A 22533-nucleotide genomic window follows, 5' to 3' on the forward strand; every position below is an offset into this window, starting at 1 on the left:
TGTGCTGCGAATGAGAGCTTTGATTCAGCCAAGGCACATGAAATGAGCTGGAAATTGGAGTGAGCAGCGCTGGGACAAATCTGCATACGCTGCCTGAGAGATAAAATATTCCTCCTCATTTCACTGAAACATGTACAGGCAGAATTCAGGAAGCTACAGTACAATTCGACTGGATAACATTAGCTTCTGTGTGTGTGTGTTGTGTGTGTGTGTGTGTTTAAAAATGCTCTAAAATCAGCAGGTATCTGTGTTGAATAAAAGATGAGCCTGTAACAGCGTCTGTTGCTCCATATTGTCTCTTTGTCTTATGTGCATTAATGCAGGATGACTCTCAGAGAGAGAGAGAGAGAGAGAGAGACAGAGAGACAGAGAGAGAGAGTGAGAGAGAGAGACAGAGAGAGAGAGTGAGAGAGAAGTTTCAATGGCATAAGAAAAACTCTCTAACAGGTATATATTCATTCAGGGATGTCCTTATGCAAACCTGTTATACACAGCTATGAGTCTGTGTGGGAGAGAGAGAGAGAGAGAGAGAGAGAGAGAGAGAGAGAGATCCTCTGCATTAAAAAAAAGAGAGAAAGATCCATGGCTGCTCTGCGAGCGTGCAACCAGCCCAGCATGCGACGGTGTATAATTAAGACTTACAGCCAAGCAGCCAATCTGACAGCTGCTTCATACGCAGCCAATTAAAGGAAGCAGCAGCCCTCCCTTCCACTGCAGCTAGACCTGTAAGAACAACATCTATTATCGTAACACACGTCCAGGTTCTGCACTCATCCCCTACATCTCCCTCCCACAGGCTCATCCAACACTGGTGAGAACTCAATACCCGACTAAACACTCTAGAATTTCGTACATATTCATACCACAGTGCTGCTCTGTCCTCGATTCTGATTGGTCAGATTCATTTTCTCCAACTGGTCCAGCTGCAAGGGTTATATTAATGCACTCGTACTAATACGTCATTGTTTCTATAGTAACAGCTCATTCGCAGGCACTTGTATGACAGATTCTCGAACGCAAACTAATACGGATAAAGAATGGATAAAAAAATGTGTTGTCGTTTAGCAAAGAAAAACGTACAGTATAATCGTTGAGACGATGGAATTTTCTGTAAGATGTCTGTTTAACATGTTATCGATAGACGCTCCTGTGTCAGCACTTCAGGCCAACAGATTTTCTGGATTTTCAGTACCATGCTGCATTTTTTAAAAATTTTTTATAAAGTACGTGCTAATAGGAACGAAGTTGTTTGGACATTCCACAAAATGAAATGTAACTATATACTGTACAGTATGGGCGAAAAAAAAAGTAGTGTTGTAATATAAGAGAAATAAAACACTTCAGGACATGCTGTTAAAGGAAAATAGTCTAATTTAGTGTGGTAAAAGTAAGCAGGTTCACAGTGGGCCGCATCTCATTATATTTAATTTTATTGTATTACTTACGTATCGAACATTCATTCTTGATCATTATCTAACTGATAAATACGACGTAGCGACAGCATAGATATACCATCTATAAATGAAAACAGCACGCCCACCTGCTTTTAACTGAATCAGAAGAAAGTTTATTCAAACTGGGACAACTATCCCAGACTGTGACACCACTTATTCTTGTCTACAAATTGCCTATTTGTCCACAAACTCCCTGGTGTTTTCCACCATCGTTTCTGTATGCAGTGCCTAAGATGACGCACAGGATTATGGGTTATGTACGACACCAAAGTATATAGAGTATGTACGCTGAGGTTTTTTAAAAAAAAATGTAAACGAAAGTGTGTACGAAAGCATTCTATACAAACGTTTGGTCATTTTAAGGAAGACATACTATAAGGGGTTTTCGTGTTTGTTTAATAGAGCTTAAATGAGCTTAAATTAGACTATGGCTTTAAGGGTCATGTGACAGTCCATTCTAACATTGGCGTTTAAAATACAACAGTTTTTATGACAAGGTTTTAATAAAGTGTTTGTTGCACATTATCGCAACTAATAGTGGAATTATCCGTTATTTTCACATAACAGCTCTCCAGCTATTTATGAATAAAGACAAGTACAGTGATGAAACCATATTAAATGTGAGCGTTACTTTTCATTGAGATGTCAAGACTCCGAATGCAGGCAGGGAGAGTTGATTATCTCCGAAATTTACCAATCCAATTAAAAGTGGTCCAATTAAAACATTTCAATGAAAATGAGCCCAGCGAGCCTGAGCTTTCCTCAAGCTTCGCAAAGAGTTTAATTCATTAAGAGTGTTACCAATTTGTCAGAATTAAGAGAGATTGGACAAACGTGTGCAAGAGTGCACCAATGAGGGCTTCGGTCTGCAAAAGGAAGGAAGGAAAGAAAGAAAGAAATAAAATAGAGAGACATAGAAAGAGATAAAAAAAATTAAGAAAGATCAAAGAATGAAGGAAAGGAGAAAAGAGAAAAAAAGTAGGAACGAAGAAAGAGAGACAGAAAGAAAGAAAGAAAGAAAGAAAGAAGAAGATTAAGGAAAGAACAAAGAAAAAAGTAATGAACGAAAGAAAGAAAGAAAAGAGAGACAGAGGAAAGAGATAAAGAAATGAAGAAAGATAAAACAATGAAGGAAAGGGGAAAAGAGAGAAAAGGAAGGAAAGAAGAAAGAAAGAAAAAGTAATGAATGAAAGAAAGAGAGAAAGAAAGAGATAAAGGAAAGAAGATAGAAAAAGTAATGAAAGGAAGAAAGAAAAAGTAATGAACAAAAGAAAGAAAGAAAAAATGAAAGAAAGAAAGAAAATAGAGAGACATAGAAAGAGATAAAAGAATTAAGAAAGATAAAAGAATGAAGGAAAGGAGAAAAGAGAAAGAGGTAGGAAGGAAGGAAGGAAGAAAGAAAGAAAGAAAGAAAGAAGATTAAGGAAAGAACAAAGAAAAAAGTAATGAACGAAAGAAAGAAAGAAAGAAAGAAAGAAAGAAATGGAAAGGATGGAAGGACAGAAGGAAAGACAGGGAGAGATAAAGGAACAAGGAATAAAAATGAACAAATGAAAGGAAGAAAGAAACGAGAGAAAGAGAGAGAACGAATTTAAAAAATAGAGATAAAGAATAAAAAAGGGATTGAAGGAAAGAAAAAAGAAAAAGGAAGCAAGCGAGAAAGAAAGAATGAATGCACGAACACACAGTGTCTACTACACACTCTCCGCTCGGCATTCTTCCACAATGAACACTAGCACTCCCTCTGTTTTCCTTTCACCCGAAATCCTCCGTCTTCTCCAATCCTGCCATTACGCCCGTGTCCTCTGACACTGCAGGCTCATCTCAGACCTCTCGTAGTGAGAGATAAAGGTGCGTGGAACAGAGAGAGGCAGAGCTTCATTAGGTTTTCCTTCTCTCATTATGTCAGTGGAAATGAGGCACAGTAAATGGCTCTTTAATTATGTTTCTGAAACTCCTGTTGATTTGGTTCCCCCACACTAAGCTGATTAAGTCCCTGATTTGTGAAGGACGGTAAGAAATGAAATCTCCTCCTCTGTGACCGAGGGTCATTTGCTTTCATGGCAGCACCATCCTGACGTATATACCCAATCTACGCCACACGGCTGATTTCACACACTCGATGCGGTCTTAATAGGGTGAAGGTTCATTAACCTGAATGCATTTACATGCACGTTAATAACATTAATACATGTATATGATTCACATTATTCAAGTGGTCGGGCAAACAGCACGACCATATCATGTGCTAAATGGGATGAAAGATCATTTCTTGTCCCTGGAGCTTGGTTTACTCATCCCTTCACTCTTTATTCTCAGCTTTATCTTGTCCAGGGTTGTGCTGGATCCAGAGTCTATCCTGATAATTCAATTCAATTCAATTCAATTCAATTTTATTTGTATAGCGCTTTTTACAATAGACATTGTCTCAGAGCAGCTTTACAGAAATATCAACACGGTATACAGATATTAAAGGTGTGAATTTATCCCAACTGTGTAAGCCACTGAGTGGCGACGGTGGCAAGGAAAAACTCCCTAAGATGTTTTAAGAGGAAGAAACCTTGAGAGGAACCAGACTCAGAAGGGAACCCGTCCTCATCTGGGTAACAACAGATGGTGTGAAAAAGTTCATTATGGATTTATATGAAGTCTGTATGGCCTTAGGAGCAGCCGTAGTCCCAGCAGTCTGGAATTAGAGAAGATTTGAGCTCCATCCAGAGGCAGAAAGGATCTGGATCTCTAGTATCTCCATAAATTCGTGTGGGGCTCGGCGAAAGGAGAGAGGAAGAAAAAAGATTATTATGACTGCGAAGTAGTAGAACAGAATCTAGTCAGGGTAGGCTTGAGTAAACAAATACGTTTTAAGCCTAGACTTAAACACTGAGACTACACTGGGATACACAGGGAATACACCCTGGATGGAACATCAGCCTATTAAGTCACCAAGCCAAGTACCGGCATGTTTTTGTGAGGTGGGAGGAAACCAGAAAACCTGGAGGAAACCACACAGACATGGGGAGAACATGCGAAACTCAGCAGAGACGGTAACCTGAGCTCAAGGTTGTACCAGGTTGTGTATCTGGAGCTATGGCCGTTGTGTCACTTTACACAAAACAGAATAATCTTAAACGTGGATGTAGAATTATTTAATTTAAAAAAATGATTAATAATTAGTAAATCATAGTTAAAGAAAAAAAACAACAATAGCTTAAAAAATAAAGCATATAGTACATATGAATGAAAAAATGTTTTCAAATCCTTCCAACCAATTTAAAATCTTTTTGAAAAGCAATAGGTGTTTGGCAGTAAAATAAAATATTTATTTTTTGTTTGTTTGCGTATTATTTATTGGGAATTTAATATTCTGCCTAAACGCTTCTCCTTTAAATTCCCTGTGAAGTGCCTATTCAATGTGCTGATATAGTTTCCACTGAAACAGGAAGTCAGGGTGGGACATATCATGTGGCTCCTCCCGCTTTTTAAGCCAATTGCATTTAGCTTACCTCACAGCCAGGAAAGCTACAACTGTTGGGGGGCGGGACAGTTCAGATTCTAGAGAGAATTTGATTGGACAGAAAGTCTGATAAGAAGCTGGAGTGCAGAATGATGTCATCAGAATTGTTGATCCGTATCGGTGGTAGAGAGAGAGAGAGAGAGAGAGAGAGAGAGAGAGAGAGAGTGTAAATTTTGAATGCGTATATCTTCTAAATACAAATTTTGTCATTGTTTTGGAGCACATTAGCTTATAGATACCATTAAAGCGAACATTTTCATACTAAAAGCCACAAAACATCCATTTTGATTTCATGAGGACTTTAAAAACATGATGGACTAAAAAAAAAAAATCATATTAGAACAATTCTAAATAAACACATACTCACACCAAACCCAAAAGATTTGTCAGCCATTTTTTTCTCCATTTTCTTCCCAGTTTGGTCTTCTGCCAATTCCCACCCATTAGCCAGCTCTCTCCTATCACACGACAGCTAGCAACCGGGGAGGGTGATGGCTAACGCGTGCTTTGTCTGAGACACGTGAAGTCAGCCAACTGCATATTTTCTCTTATTCTACTTATGCTCTCTCACAGAGCAGCGTAACACACTCACAGGAAACTGCTATCCACCCTCTTCCACATATATGAGCCCACAGAAACCAACAATTGGCTAGGGTCACTGTGATTGACAGGGGAGAGAGAGTATGCCCCGCCCACCCAAAGAGAATGTCCAATTCTGCACTCTTGGACTCCTGGCCACTGACAGCTGTAGCATTGTCAGAATTCGAACACGCAATTGTCTGATGATAGATAGAGTGATAGATAGAGAGAGAGAGAGAGAGAGAGAGAGAGAGAGAGAGAGAGTACTTTATTGATCCCCAAGGAGAAATTTGGGTGATATTTATTCTGTTGCGCTCAGCCATTTCATATATGTATATATATATATATATATATATATATATATATATATATATATATATATATGTATATATATATATTTTTGTGTGTTTTCTGCATTGTGTTTCAGTTGCATTAAAAACTGACTGACCAATTAGAAAACTAGAAATTAGAATTAGAAAACTAGAAAAAAAAAAAATGTTGTAATTACATGATCCTGTCCTTGTATAAAATGTCCTTGTAGTCCTTGTATAGATCATTTGGTGTTCAGCAATGACTCACATTACTTTATTTCAATACCTCTGCACACAGCTCACATTCTAACCTAAAAAAAAAACAGGTGAGAAGTCATCTTCAGACCTGCCACTCAACAATTACTCTGATGTTAAATGATTATCCTTTAACCAAGACGAAGTATTGGGTTTGTTTGTTTTTGGTTTTTTTTTGCATGACTGACAGACCTAATCATATGCATTTTTCAGCATGTGTGAAACAAAATCATTTTGTCAGTCACTCACTGGCAGTGAATAAAAGTCTGCCATCAGGGAAAGAAGTGAGGGTGGAACTAGCATACTGATATACAGGCAACTAATGTTCATATACAGAATTTTCAGTCTGGGTTAGGATTCAAAAATGTAATATATATATATACATATATATATATACATATATATATATATACATATATATATATACATATATATATACATATATATATATACATATATATATATATATATATATATACATATATATATATATACATATACATATATATATATATATATATATATATATATATATATATATATATATATATATATTCCCATGCGTCAGTTTACTCCAGGTACTCTGGTTTCCTCCCCAAGTCTATAGACATGCACTGTAGGCTGACTGGCATCTCTAAATTGTCTGTAGTGTGTGAATGTGTGTATGATTGTGCCCTGTGATGGGGTGTCCCCTGCCTTGTGCCCCAAGTCCCCTGGGATAGAAGTCTCCCTGTGACCCTGCGTAGGCTAAGCAGTATAGAAAACTGATGGATGGATGGATGGATGGATGGATTTATAGTCCATGTGAGATAACGGCTGTGGTATAAGAGAAATAAAACACTTCAGGATGTGCTGTTATAGAAATATAATCAACTTCAGGGTGGTGACTATGTGTCATATTGTACCGCTTTATACTACCCCATCGCTGATTATTTATCCTTTAACGTCACATTACAGTGCTTTATACCTTCCATTTTTGTATAAATTTGAATTTTTGCAAGTAGTATCAGTTATAAAGACTGACAAATAGTTACTAGTAAAATGATTCCATGTTTATTATTATTATTATTATTATTATTATTATTATTATTTTTAATAAAAATATTTAGCAATTTTATCAACACAAATTTCCCCTTTGGAAGCTTTAGATATATATAGTGTGTGTGTACAGTATATTCCTATACTATTATACAGATTACTATAAACTGTCATACCACCACAAACCAGCAAAACACTGGCCTCTTAAGGCGGAGACAAAATGAAGAGAGCCCTTGCTGAGAGTTGTGTTTTCGCAGATGGCGTACATTTGAGTCGATGTCATTCACCGCCGTCGCTTTCTTAATGACGTACGACTCGCATCGATGGGAATATCCGATCTGTCCGCTTCCACGAACTGTCAGACGTAAATGCACGTATCCGATTCATATCAGAGTTATTTCTACACATGAATGAGGCCTGAAACGGATCTGAGAATATCGGAATCCAAGTGCTTTTTACCTTCTTACACGTTCATGGGTCCTATCCGATCTGTGCCACACGGGAGGAAACAATCGGAATTGGGTCACTTGAACCATGTAGTGTAAATGCGGCCTTTCATTCACTCATCTAGTTGAGAAGTATATGCTCAGCTGCATTTTATCTCTGCCGTTACCAAGCCTTGATTTGTTTATTTTGGTTTATTTACGACCTCGCCTCTCTGCCTTGTCTAGTTTGGACTGTTTGCCTGATCACATGACCTCTGCCTGTCTATGTTTACTGATTTCGGCCTGATCCTTTAGACTTATTTTATTTGATTAAACTGCCATACTTGCATTGCTTTTGTCTGTGCCTCCATTACGTGACATAAACATTTTGGATGGATTATTTCCCAAGTCTGATTTTTTTTATTATTATTATTATTTTGTACATATAAACACACTGACTGTAGCGATATCCATCAGAGAATGGAAGTAATCTCCTAGGTGGAGAGAAATATACCTTTCTATTTACCTTTATTATATTTTGTGGGTTTTTTTTTTTTTGGTAGGATGCCCAGTCTTAATGTAGCTCTCTGTTAAGAGAAAGAAAGCCTGACAAGTAGCAATAATAAAATTCTTGCCTGCTTGCTCATGCAGCTCAATCAATAACATTTCAGCAAGATTTTAGCACTGCCTGGAAGATTAATAATAACTACTGCACACTCACACTCACACACACACACAGTGACATTCAGATTCTGCTCACTACCTGCCCTGGACCTGAGGCTTAATGGTTTTAGGTTGTATTCCCCTGTCTTAATACATTTCTAACTCTCTCTCCCACTTGCTCTCTCGCTCTCACTGCCCTCCTCTCCTGCACTCACGCTGGTTATGTCCTGGGAGACAGAGAGGGAAATCTGCATTCAGACATACCGACTGCTTCACTACATCTAGAAGGTGCCATCTGTGTGTGTGTGTGTGTGTGTGTGTGTGTGTGTGTGTGTGCTGTAGGAGGCTGTGCACGTGTGTGGGGGCTGTTCGATGACAATATATCTACCTACACAAACGGCAAATGTGTTTCTACACATCAAATAGCATGAAGTGTTTGGGAACACAAAAAAGGCATACAGATCAGGAGGAAAAATTCAAGGTGCCATTTTATATTATTTGAGGAATAAAGCATTCGGGCGTGTGACGTTAAAGAGAAATAAGCCACAGTGTGGTGGTGTGATGCGGCCTGACTTGAAGCAGAGCTACTATTAACACTGAAGTGGATTGTTTTCCAATAGATGCATGTTTTATTCCTCTTGTACCACTGCAACTTGCCAATATAAATCTGATTAATTAATAATAATAATAATAAAAAATGAAAAGAACAACGTGTACCTTTCATCCATTTAAGGTTACGTTTAACGTCATGGAATGTCCGTTAAACAAGTTCATGTTATAGCATTATAGCAGCTATAAAGAGTCGTTCCTTTCCCTCTCTTGAGGTTAAAAAGTATGTAAAATTGCCTCTTATCATGTTAGAGACAAACCAGAAAACGCAAACTCCTGAAGCCTTTCCCATGTCGGGGTAAAAGTAATAACTCTTATAAAGCACTGACACTGGAGACTCCTTCCATAAACACTAAATAAACATCTCCTCACAAAAATCTTATATCACTATCAACAATGACCCATTTTTCTTGGTTAAATAGCAGCACTTTTTGGATTAGTTTATTAGTAGACAACTATGAATTAGCGGTTACTATAGAAACAATGATGTTTATATATCAGAACCAGTGCATTAATATAAACATATGATTTGTTCAAGCTGCTGTTATAGGGAAATAGTTTACATGGTGTTAACACTCAGGCCACATCACACCGATTGATTATTTTCCTATTACAGCACGTCCCCAAGAGGTTTATCGTTACATGAACATACACGTCATTTATTATGTCTGAATGAATTGTACAGGAATTTCCGACCTCTCGGAGACGTGACCACTCAAACCCTTCCTTTAGGCTCAGGAAACTATTACAGCTGGTTTGTGCTCGAGTCCCATGGTGACTCATGTAATGACAAATATAAGGATTTCTTTCCACATGAGCCGCTCGGTACATTTAAAAAGAGCTGCGGACCAACGGAGAAGAAATCTCCATTCGCACTCCAAACCAGAGATAAATGAGGACTCTGTCTGAAAGGGAATGAGACACAGAGAGTTTGGCTAAAAAGCAGAGAAGGCAAGAGAGAGAGAGAGAGAGAGAGAGAGAAGGAGAGAGAGAGGGTGGGAGAGAGCAAGACAATGTGAGAACAGAAATAAATTATGGAGAAAGAGGAGACAGGAGGGTAGAAACAGATCACATTTATACCTATTATTGACGTCTAATCTGTCCGAGTGGACGAGTGGATGAGATGGATAAGCACATACACCGAGGTCCTTACCTTCTCCCTTTTTCCAGATTTAAAGGTGCTATACTTTCCAGATTCCTTTTTTGTGCTAATTTGTAAATCGCATTAAGGCTGCTTTCACACTAGGAGTTTTTGTGTCAATCCCCATCATGCAATTTATGGGAATCGGGCCGTTTTTAAAAAGCGCTGCTTCCGAAGATTTTGCATCACAGCTTCCAAAGTTGAAGAAAAAAAAAATCCTCCCAAACAATAAGGTCACCCATTAAGGAAAACAAACAAACAAACAAGCAAAAAACAACAACAATAACAAACTGGAGGTTAAAGTACCAGTTTATAAAATATTTTTTAAAAATTATATATATATATATATATATATATATATATATATATATATATATATACTGTATATACAGTGCCCTCCACTAATATTGGCACCCTTGGTAAATATGAGCAAAGAAGGCTGTGAAAAATTGTCTTTGTTGTTAAACCTTTTGATTTTTTGTTCAAAGAATTCGCAACAATATTCTGCTCTGATGGATATCAAACAATTGCAAACACAATGCAGGTTTATGGAAAAAAAAAATGTTAAATATAGGTGTGCAACAATTATTGGAACCACATGAATTCATATGAGAAAAATATATTTGAAGTATATTCCTATTGATAGTTTTTTATTTTATTTTTTTATTTAAGTACACCTGGGTGACTAGGAACAGGAAATTGTTCAGCCATGACTTCCTATTTCACAGGGTTATAAATATGAGGTAACACATAGGCTAAATTCTCTTAGTCATTCATAACAATGGGTAAGAGCAATGAATATAGCTGTGATGTGCGGAAAAAGGTTGTTGAGCTTCACAAAATGGGACGTGTCTATAAGAAAATAGCACAAGCATTGAAAATGCCCATTTCCACCATCAGGGCAATAATGAAGAAGTTCCAGTCAACTGGAAATGTTATGAATAAACCTGGAACTGGACGTGTGTCTATATCGTCTCAACGCACTGTGAAGAGGACGGTTCGAGCGGACAAAAAATCTCCAAGGATCACAGCTGGAGAATTGCAGGAGTTAGTTGTGTCTTGGGGTCAGAAAGTCTCCAAAACTACAATCCGAAGACACCTACATCACCACAAGTTGTTTGGAAGGGTTTCAAGAAAAATAACCTCTACTCTCATCCAAAAACAAACTTAAACAGAGTTTAAATAGAATAAAACAGACCCAAGTCTGTGGAAAATCTGTGGAAAAATTGCAAGCTCCTCTGAGAGTTTGCTTGATTTTGCATTCATTTCTGCGATCGTGAAATCGCAGAATCCTAGAGGGACTGGTCATTGTGTGATGTAACTCGATGGATATTTTCAACAACCTGCAGAGAATAAATAGCAGAGCAAAAAGTTATTTTGACTGCCCTTAAGCTATTACATCATCAGGCTGGCTAGTTAGTTCAATCCTAGCTTAAAGGTAGTTTCTAGCTTAAAGGTGCATTAGTCTTTTTTTATATATATATATCTTACTAGTACAAATAACCTGGCAAAATATGTAGAATATGTTAAAAACAAGATTTCTAATAGTGTATTATGTAGTTGAGAAAACCCAGTCTGGAAAGTCTGGAATGCTTGTTTGTGTTCAGATGGGCCTTTTGTAAGTCATTTTATAGACATTCTGATGCTAACATGCTAATACCGGAGCTTACAGGTCATACGATCTTATTACAAATTAAAAAAAAGTCATTGGCAGTACTCAAGAACATCCGCATAAATCATTATGAGCTGGATTTTGCATATTTATAATGTTAGAACTTGGCTTTCGAGACCTCTTTTTTTAAACTAGCATTGCTAGCATTCTAATACCAGAGCTTCGAGCTCATACGAGCTTATTATGAAGCAAAAAGGACAGCAGTAGTACCAGTGAACAATCATTAGACGCCACTTTCGTGTGTTTAGTGTTATAGCTTTTAAGCCATTGAATGTCCAAGTGTGCTTGAAAGTGATGTCAATAGAGTTCTTGCTAATGCTAAGTCTAGTTACCATGCTAACTGTTGTCGAACCGCCATAGGTTCTGAGAATGGAGCACTTTTATGTTTAGGGGTGTGCTCATCATCATTCAACTCTTATTCAACTCCACCTACTTAAATATTAGAGACATACGCATGCCAAATTTGGGCATATCTTTCTCAATGCACCTTTAATTAACTAAATAACTAGGTTGCTTTTTTTTTTTTTTTTTCCTGAGCTACATCCAGTATAATACAGGTTTCTGGTTGAATACAGTTTTATTAAGTCCATCTCTACATTAAAACCACTCTAGAGAGCCACTCTAGTTTGAACTCACCTTCCCCATACGTGAATTTTTTTAATTTTTTTTCTCTAATTCCACCGGGTGGGTGGGGAGAGAGAGAGAGAGAAAGAAAGAAAGAAAAAGATAAGGAGGAGGACCAAGACATGTTGGTAAAAACAGAGCTAATTGAGTGTTCAGAAATTGTGGATTCAAAGTGAAATCTCGAAGGACTGCTCATCTGCCGTATACAAACATCAAAGCCATTAGAATTCATACACTAGGTCTATTTCTCCCCCGACGCAATACTGCGGCATAATGCAGGCTTATTGAATACAGATTCCTCTCCCAATTCCCCTTAAATCCTCATTTAGTTTATGGAGTTGGGACAGCAATTCACCATACATGCATAAGCTCAAATTGCCCGCAAGCTCAAAATGCCCGCAGAATCATTTAACATTAAAAAAAAAAGCAACAATCGCTGACAACCAAAGCTGCCAGTCATTTGCTTAACAGTCTCGATGTTCAGTGATGGACGTAAGGACTATTAAGTCCAATTCCATTTCATTTGATTTGTTTAGTGCTGTTAACAAAAGGCATTGGCTGCATTTGAATATCCCTACTACCCTAGGCGAAAAGCAGGACGCTAAAGGAGTAGTATGTTCGAATTCTCAGTATTCATAAAACAGCAGGCGAGAAATACCCGGATCACCTACTGCTTCTGTGACATTCTGCAGAACGGAACCAATGGACACTGCCCAATCCCATAAGGCCACTGGACTGGTGCCGAAGAGCTTCCAGAATCAGCAATGGTAGAAGGCGGCGTGTCGGCTTTTTATAAGTCGTAGGTCACATGACAATGCCAACATGGCAGATGTCGTATCTGAAACACTTATACTAGGTATAGTACGTACCGTATCGACGGCCGAGCAGCAGATACCGACTCGAATGCGGTATGTACTGTCACAGTGTGCGAATTTCGAACGCAGCCATTGTCACAAAGTAGCTTTACAGAAATGGAGAACTGGGATAGAAACACGCAATGGTGCCAAGGAGCCAAGGAAGATGACATGACAAAGAAACTCTGAGAGGAACCAGACTCAAAATCCTCTTCCTGGTGACACCAGATATAACTCTCGACAGTATGCAGGTGTAGAACGTAAAGACATACAGTGCTAAGAGTGTTGAAAGTATATTCAGTATGAGCAGATTGGGAATCCTGGGATGTGTACACGACAGTCTTTATGATTACAGCAGCAGTTCTTACTGTAGGTACAAATCTACAGTATTCAGGTGAGATTATCCACTCAAGCAAGGGTAATACTTGGCCAATGGTTTTAGGGTAATACTTGGCCATTGGCTTTAGGGAAGTGTAATATTGTAAGGTATACTTGTGGGACCATCCACAGCAGAAGAAAGTGTGTCATGAGTACATAAACTCCAAGCAGAAGTACAGCATCAGGATGAAATCAGGTAGGTCTGGAGGGTGAGAGAAGCCACAGCGGTAGAAGTGTGTCAGGATCAGGCAGAAGGTGTAGCCTTGTAGTGAGAAAGAGAGAGAGAGGGTGTATAGTGTAATCAGAGTGCAAACAGGGATTCCGGCAGGTCTAGATACTGTATAACAGCATAACTAAAAGGTAGAGCCGGAAGGTAACATAGTCATGATGGTCCACTGAGATGTAAGGTGTCCCACCACTGGATTTACAGCATTAAAACATCCCATTTTACCAAAACTCTCTGAACCCCTGAACTCCCAGATCTCTTTACCTCTTTAGAGAAACACTACAGAATTTAACAAAATGCCTGCCTCAACAAATAGTTTGTCGGCCTAGATGTAAAGATTGAGACGGTGTCTGAGTGCAGAACACTAATTGAAAGTCTGTTGTACACCGGGAAGGCTTTGTAGGGATTACACACACACACACACACACACACACACACACACCTACAAAGCAAAAAAAAAAAAAGATGTAATGATAGTCAGATAAAAGCTGAGCACATAACCTTGCCCTTGAGTTGAAAGATAAAAGGAGAATATGGTACACTCTCAAGGCTAAGACCAGTCAGTTCAGAGTCAAAAATAAATGTTAAAAATTTCACACAAAGAATTATTAACGACACTTTTTTTTTCTTTTTTCTAAAAATGTACAGTATGTATTAACTGAAGTGTGTGGTACGTTCATTCATCATTCATTCGTGTTTAGTAGCCACTTTAATCCTGGTCAAGGTCACAGTGCATCCAGAGTACACACACACACACACACACACACACACATGGTTTCACACTGAGGGGAAAATTTAAGCCACTTACTGGCATGTTTTTGAAAGTTGGGAGGAAACTCACACATGAACAGAAACTTCCCACAGACAGTAACTCTGAGCTCAAGATCGATCCTGAGTGTCATGTATCAGAGAAGGAACTCTGAACTACAGTTCCCAGCAGCCAGTGCACCTCACGACATCACAGTCACATGACCACCTGCGCCTGAATCATGTCCTGGTTAACGTGTGTATATAGGCACAGTTTGCACTGCACTCCTTGTGTTACGTTTGTCTTTCATTGCTGTTATCTATGCTGCTGTGTTTAGGTCTTTGGTTTATGTTTAGTCTTTGCCATAGTGTTTTGCCACAAGGTCTTAGTGTGATTTGTGTGTTTGTTTTGGTCTTTATCTACACTTACATCCGTCTCCGTCTCCAAATGGTGACACTGAGACCCTGGAGCTGTAAAGCAGCTGTAAGCTACCTGATTAGTTTCAGGCATGATCTCTGTGTCTCAGTTCTGAAGGTCTTTAGTTTGTGTCACGATGTGTCTCTCTCTCTCTCTCTCTCTCTCTCTCTCTCTCTCTCTCTCTCTCCTTCTTCTCCATCTCCCCCTTCTTCTTCTTCTTCTTCTTCTTCTTCTATTTGACATTGATCATTCTTTATCAATATTTCTCTCTCTCTATATATAAAATACTATGCTTTCTGTATCATTAAACTAGGAAGCTTTCACTGACCGATGGTGTCAGTGTGACTGCTTACCGAGCTCGGACGAGAAGAAATCAGCCAGTGCAAGGTCCAAATTCTGGTTCTGTGACTCATATCGGACAAAGAACGTAGCAGTTTCCTGGTGGCAGAAGCGGGGATATCTGGACGGAGCTAAGTGAATGATTTAAATTCTTTCTACCTCCGTGAGAGTATCTGGATAAATCTTGAAGTATCGGTTGTAATTGCATAAATGTGTATTAGTGTGTGTGTGTGTGTATGTATATATGTGTGTGTGTATGTGTAATATATATATATATATATATATATACATATACATACACACACACACACTAGTAATACATATTTATGTATTTGCACTTTCCAGTTCATTGATGTATTTTCTCTCATGCAAGCGACTCTTTCTGTATGTTTGGAAATATCGAGTTCAAACCTTTTTGGCCTCCACTGAGTTCATACATCATGCCACTATGTTTGCTTTTTTTCTCTGTTTGCATATGAACACTAAACAAAACTAATAGCACCTGTACGCTCCCATACCGTTGAGGCTAATGAGAAACAAACAAACTCATGCACACATCTTGATGAGATTCATTAGCATTGAAATCGGGGCAAGGCCTCAGTCATGCTGCTTCACTGATATTCTTATTAAGTGAATTTGCCCAGAACAAGACACAGCAGTTGCTGAGCTGGTCATCAGATCCTGCTCCTGTCTGTGAATATCAATGAGACCTTATCAATTTTACATTCATCACAGACAGGCCATGACACCTGGGGGAGACCAGGACCGCCAACCCGAACCGGTACACAGCAGTGATCCCACAGCCACACACACTGTCATTCATCAACACACTGACATCCGGGCGCAGAGGACCCCCAGGAAAAGCCTCCAGCTTGAAACACCACAAAAATGTTAAACACACCCATGCATACTGGTCTTACCATCCTTGTGAGGACCTTCAATTTTCAAAGGACTTTCCATTTTAATGCAGAAAATGAATTCTGTGCATACATCTAAAACTAACTCTAGCCTTAAAACATTTTGGCTGTTTAATTATTATTATTTTATTAAATAAAAGCAGCAGTTCTTGTAAAACAAACAAACAAACAGTTTTCCTCATGGGGAATTGCTTAATCAGTTCAAAACTGTTAAATATCACTATCCCTACCCTAAAGTATTAAACACACAGACACGACAACTCTGCCATTCAACTAGCACAGCAGAAGGACAGGCGAGCTCAGTCGTACCTTTTGAAGACTCATTTCCGGGGCTCTTTTACTTCAGCGGTGAGTGATGGATAAAAGTCTGTCTGAGCAAGCAGCGACTAACAGAGAGTCAGATCAAACACTAGAACCAATTTAAAGCAACAGGGACCGAAATGGGTTCTGCATGTACATCAGAGTTTTAATACGATGCTATACACTACATTCCATTATCAGCGGATGATGAGGCCACTTCAAAAGAGCACATTACTATGCAGATCCCTGAGCTTAGTAATGATATTCATGTCGCTACAAGAGACGGGATGGATCCTGTGCCGATGGGATACGTCTCCTGTATGTAGATCAGTGTCTATTGTAGCTTCTTGGGGGGGGGGGGGGGTTGTTTGTTTGTTTGTTTGTTTGTTTGTTTTTACATTTTAACCCTGTTTTTCTCACAAATTTAGTCATTGCGAATTCACATCCATTAGCCAGCATTACCTCATCATACACCAACTGAAATAGTTAGGGCTAACACCACTAGCATTTATCCACAACCGACAGGACCGATATCTTTCTGTCATGGTACGTCAAGCAGGATTGTAGGCTAGCTAGTGTGTTTTTAAAAAAAATCATCAAACACTTAAAAGTCATTAGACTCAAAGCAACGATAATGCAAGTAATCATTTGAGAGCTACAACAATAACAAGCTACTTACATTTGTAGAAAAAGTTGGCTGAGAGTTCGTCCCCCGTTATTTTTTTCGAGAGGCTTCAGAAAATATGACGTCATTTCCAGTAAGGGAACATAGTGAGCATCGATGCTCCCTGGTTTTTGTGGGATTTTTTTAGGAACCGAACGTTCCAACCGCACTGGAAGGATCAGCGCCGTGACTACTGAACTAGGGAGCTGATTGAGACGCACCCTTGGTCTCCCAGCAATGGATGGCTGTGACCTTATCATGAGCCGAACTCGTGATCTACAGAGAACTGGGTGAACGCTTTACAGGTGCTACACTGAGGATCACTCAAGCACCATGGGGGGATTTTTACATGGGTTTCCTCTGGGTTCTCTGGTTTTCATCCTACATCCCAAAAACATGCCTTACAAGGGATTGCCAACTCTTATGTGAATGAGTGTGTCAGTGTGTGTGTGCATGGTGCCATGTGATATAATATATAATATCGTCCCATCCAGAGTGTACACCGATGCCCGGTGTTGCTGGGATGGACTCTGTAGTCACAGTGACCCTGAGCAAGATAAAGTACTTGCTAAAGATGAGCTCTGAGCCACAGCCGCAACCACTCTTTACATCGATGGAAAGCAGAAAAGCTTCCCAAATTGCACATGTCAAAACTTTAGGCAGAAGTCCACACCTAGTTCCATTTCTGTCCGCCAACAACAGGAATCTGAGGCTACAAGGGGCACAGACTTACCCAAACTGCACACCTGAAAAACAGTGTCTAGACATGTCCCTCGTTGTAATTTGTTCCAGTGCATGCTTATGTAATTGTCTATTATAGCCCACTGATGGTTTTTGGCATGACTCAGCTTTTGCTCTGGTAATATGTATATTTATGCTATTTATGCTGGCTTAGGAAATGAGGTTACACGTAAGGCAACCGGTGGGATAGCTAATAAATTATCCACCCCAGTATATTGGGTCTTAATCTCTTGCCTGAAAATGAAGTGCTCTATTGCACACTGGACATATTCCAAGACAGAATAGTCTGCATGGTTTACTAAGTGTAGGATTGGTCCATAGTCTGCCATTAATTAGGTATTACATAAACACTCTGATTTTTGTTCTTGTATTATTGTCTTGGCCTAATTTCATTGCTTTTGTGCATCTAAAACCCTGCTATCTCCCATGAAACCTATTTGTAGCCGAGGTTGGCAGTGTGGGGACCTCAGAGCAACTGTTGTGACTGGTGTAGTAATTAGGAAACAAACAGAAGGCCATTGGGAGCAATTAACCCACACACCCTCGGTGTTGAGTTTCGGCTGCACTGGAACGCTGGAGTCAATGAGAGGAGGTGACGAGTGAAACTGAAAAGTCAAGATCATGGAGCACAGAAGGCGGGAGAAGAAGGATGAAGGAGGAGGGGGAGGGGGAAGGCGACAGAAGATGACTGAGGAAGGAGACGTATGGTGAAGAAGAGGAAGCAGGGAAAAGAAAGAAGAAGCCGTGAGAAGATGGGAGAAGCATGAGAAAGAGGGAGGACAAAGGAGAAGGGGGAGAAGGAAAGAGAAGGAAAAATAAGTAGAGGAAGGGAGAATAAGAAGACAAGCATGGAGAATGAGGTAGAAGCAGGGACAAGGAGGGAGAAGAATGGGCATTTAGGAAGAACCTGGGAGAAGGAGGCCTAAAAAGGCAGAAGAAGGAAGAAGCATGGAGTAAAAGGAAGAGGGAAGGAGGGAGAAAAAGGAGAAGGAGGGAGAAGCAGGGAGAAAGAGAAAGAAGGAGGGAGAAAAGGGAAGAAGGAAGGAGGGAGAACAGGGAGAAGGAGAGAGAAGCAGGGAGGAAGAAGAAAGAAGGAGGGAGAAAAGGGAGTAGAAGGAGGGAGAAGCAGGGAGAAAGAGAAACAAGAAGGAGGGAGAAAAGGGAAGAAGGAGGGAGAAAGAAAGTACAAGCATGGAGAAGGAGAGAGAAGCAGGGGTACGTAGGGAGAAATGGGAAGAAGGAGGCAAAAATAAGGTAGAAGCACAGAGAAGTATAGAGACACCAGAAGAAGTTGTTCATATTTAGTAATGTATCAGCTGGAGATAAGCGGAGAAAACAAGAGGATGATTCGAAACAGAAAAAGTTCAGCAGCACAGCTTCAACCAGAGTAATGCCTCATATCTCAAACATATTTCACAAGAGGCCTGAAATCCAAACAGCTGGCTTTCCCCCTATGGCTCTGCTGTCAAACACAGTGAGTCAGCGCCAGTCAAAATGAGAAAGAGCTACACAAACCAGCTAAATCTATCACTTCATCACCGCTGTCGCATATCTCAAATCACTAAATTGCCCCCTCTATCCTGCCCTCTTCTCACACAGGGGCTGAAAAGGGGAGCGGACAGCATAATTGAGGGATTAGCAATAGCCTGTAAAAATATTTTTCTTCTCTGATTATACATTCACATCTCCTTGAGAGCGTACAGAGGAACATGCTGGGAATGGTGCCGTCATGGCTACGTCAATATAATGGAAGAGCAAATTTAAAAAAAAATAATAAAAAAAAGACCTGTGAGAGATGCAAAATATCAGTCTGTCCAGTGGCATTTCCATGTTAGTTACAGTTCATATGATTCTTAGGCATTATCCAGGCGTGTGTTAAGGAAAAACTCTAAGAAAGTAAATGTTAGAGATGAGGAAAGACAATAAATAGATCAATGAAAAGAGCATTTTTCTGAACATGGTGTGGTGAACAGCTTTGGTTGTTGGCTGAAGCATGTATAAAGCATGCTGTGCCATATCTCTAATGACTGAAATTGAAAGACACACACACAGCGAAAGAGAGAGAGAGAGAGAGAGAGAGAGAGAGAGAGAGAGACAGGCTGGTTATTTTAAACAACCTAGAACATAGCACATTTTGTGCTAAAATATAAGCCATCAGGCAGATCAGAGTGCTGTCTACGGGAGAAAAGCAAGCCATTTTGAAGCTGGGAAAAGACAGAAAATCAATCAGAGGCATTGCACAAACATTGGTTATAGCCAGTATAACAACTTTGAATGTCCTGAATAAGAAAGAAACCACGGGTGTACTGAGCAACATACACCGGCCAGTGGGTCGGCCAAGGAATCCAACAACAGTTGATGACAGAAACATTGTGAGAGCCGTGAAGTAAAACCTAAAAACAACAGTCAGTGACATCATCATCAACAACCTCCACAGGCGGGAAGGAATTTGCAAAGACATAGATGAGCCACAAGTGATGGAAAGTCCAAAGTGAATGTGTGAAGAAAGAAAGGATCTGCTCACGATTCAAAATATACAAGCTTATCTATGAAACATGGTGGAGGTAGCGTCATGGCTTGGGCTTGCATGGCTGCTTCTGGAACAGGCTCACTAGTCTTTACTGATGATGTAACTCATGACGGTAGCAGCGGAATGAAGTCAGATTGCAGTTTACATTCTGTTTACATTTTGTCTGCCAACTTACAAAGAAATGCATCCAAATGAATTGGGAGTAAGACAATGATCTCAAACGCACTGCTGACTCAACAAAGGACTGAGCAGCGTTTCACCTCCTGAAGAGGAGACTGAAGGGAGAAACCCCCGGAAACAAGCAACAACTGAAAGAGGCTGCGGTAAAAACCTGTAAAAGCATCACAAAAGAAGAAACCAACAATTTGGTGATGTCAGCGAATCGCAGTCTTGATGCAGTTATTGCAAGCAAGGGATATTCAAAAAATATTAAGCATTATTTACTTTAATTTACTTTAAACTGCACCTATTATGGTTTTGAAACGTGCTTAATTTTTTTTTAGAGGTCTCATACAATAGATTTACACGCATCCAAGTTCAAAAAAACACTTTAACGTGCTCGTGATATAAACTGCAGCGTTACCTTTTTCCCTAGTATCACAAACGACTCGTTAAATGATCCGTTCTAAAGGATTCATTCGAAACTCCTCCTTTCAGAGAGCATAATCTGCTCTGATTGGTCAGATTGGTCCCAGTCTATTGTGATTGGTCTACCGCTATCAGCGTGTTTCAAATAGGACACGCCCACTACCGTAACGAGTTTCAGCTCCGTCCGTCAGCGAGCAGCCGATGAAGACCAGAGACGGGGTTTTTTTTTACAAACCTACGTAGATTAGTACAGGAAGTAAAGTCTGGAATCACTAACGAATCGTTTCAGCTGTTCAGAATCGATTCCTTCTTTTAGGAGTCGCTAGCTCTGTTCGTCGTGCGCTTTGATTTTTGAAACTTTGCAGATATTTTTACATTCACAAACAGCTCTATAACACACTACATGAAAAGTAATATTTGAAAAAATCCATAATGGTTGCACTTTAAGACTATACTTATAGTAAGACCTATATTTTTGCTTGCCTAAAAATGCATGGTCTGATACAAAAGGTTCTATGTTTTACGTTGTTTAACACGTCTGGATGTAAACACCAGGAAATAAAAGATGAAATCCTAAACCCTCGTCTCATATCCATCTTTTGATCTCAAACCCATATATCTTTGGTGTACAGCACAAACAAATGAATTGGCCTTGCCGTTCCAGTAGTTTCGGAGGGGAATGTATGATAGTTTAATTAGCTGAAATATTGAATTCCACCAAGACTGATGACACATGGGGAAACTTTTTTAATTGCTGAAATCACTGTAAATGAAATGAAGTTTCTATTTTTTAAAATGAACTGGTTAAAGAAGGTTACAGCTGCTATAACGTAAGTGATAACGGTAGCCATGTTGTAATATAAGAAGAATTAAACGCTTTGGGAACTGCTTTTATTGGAAAATAAATCAGGGTGGTAAGAGTAACTCTGCGTCGGGTGGAAGGTTTATTTAAAGGTTGGGAATGATCGAGACGAGGACCAAGAGAGATCCGGTAGCTAGACATCACACAGGAACCAGCAGAATGATTTAGCCTGGCCTACTTACAGCTAAACAGCCTGCCATTACCTCGTTGTTCTTGCGGCTTCCAGTTCAATCTTTAATGTAGGCATATGGAGAAATTAGATGAGCTCCATCCTTCTCTGCCTGCTCCTCAAACCTGACTCCTAGCTATTAGGAGGTATCTCAGTTTCCACCTATTGAATACAAATCAGATAGATGCCCATTAGAGTATGGCGGAGGGGAAAACGACATATCAGGCTATGAGGTTATAAAGACTGGAGCAGGCATATAAACCAAAAAAAAACCGCAGCAGGGCTGCTGAAAGCTGGATCTTATCATGCAGGGCTCTGACAGGTCAGCGAGCGCAGCACTGATATATCCGATATTCAGAGGTTTTATATGTGTGTGAGCATGGAGCGCAGTTCTGCACAAAAGAGGGAACCTTACTGGCAGCTCTGACAGAGTGGATGTGTGTGTGTGTGTGTGTGTGTGTGTGTGTGGATATGTGCACATGCTAAAAGGATAAGAAGAGAGGGAGAGATTTGAG

The 22533-nt window shown here is 39.6% G+C and overlaps 1 long non-coding RNA gene across 1 annotated transcript; it reads right to left on the reverse strand.

Moving 5' to 3' along the window:
- Positions 1–1703: 1703 nt before the first annotated feature.
- LOC128600836 (uncharacterized) lies at positions 1704–5756 on the reverse strand. The gene is made up of 3 exons (XR_008384609.1): positions 5336–5756; positions 4958–5045; positions 1704–4220 (listed from the first exon to the last, which is right to left on the reverse strand). It is a non-coding gene; the product is annotated as an uncharacterized LOC128600836 (long non-coding RNA).
- Between the last annotated feature and the right edge of the window lie 16777 nt (positions 5757–22533).

This window comes from Ictalurus furcatus, chromosome 24 (genome assembly GCF_023375685.1).
Source record: "Ictalurus furcatus strain D&B chromosome 24, Billie_1.0, whole genome shotgun sequence".
In the NCBI taxonomy this organism is placed as follows: domain Eukaryota; kingdom Metazoa; phylum Chordata; class Actinopteri; order Siluriformes; family Ictaluridae; genus Ictalurus; species Ictalurus furcatus.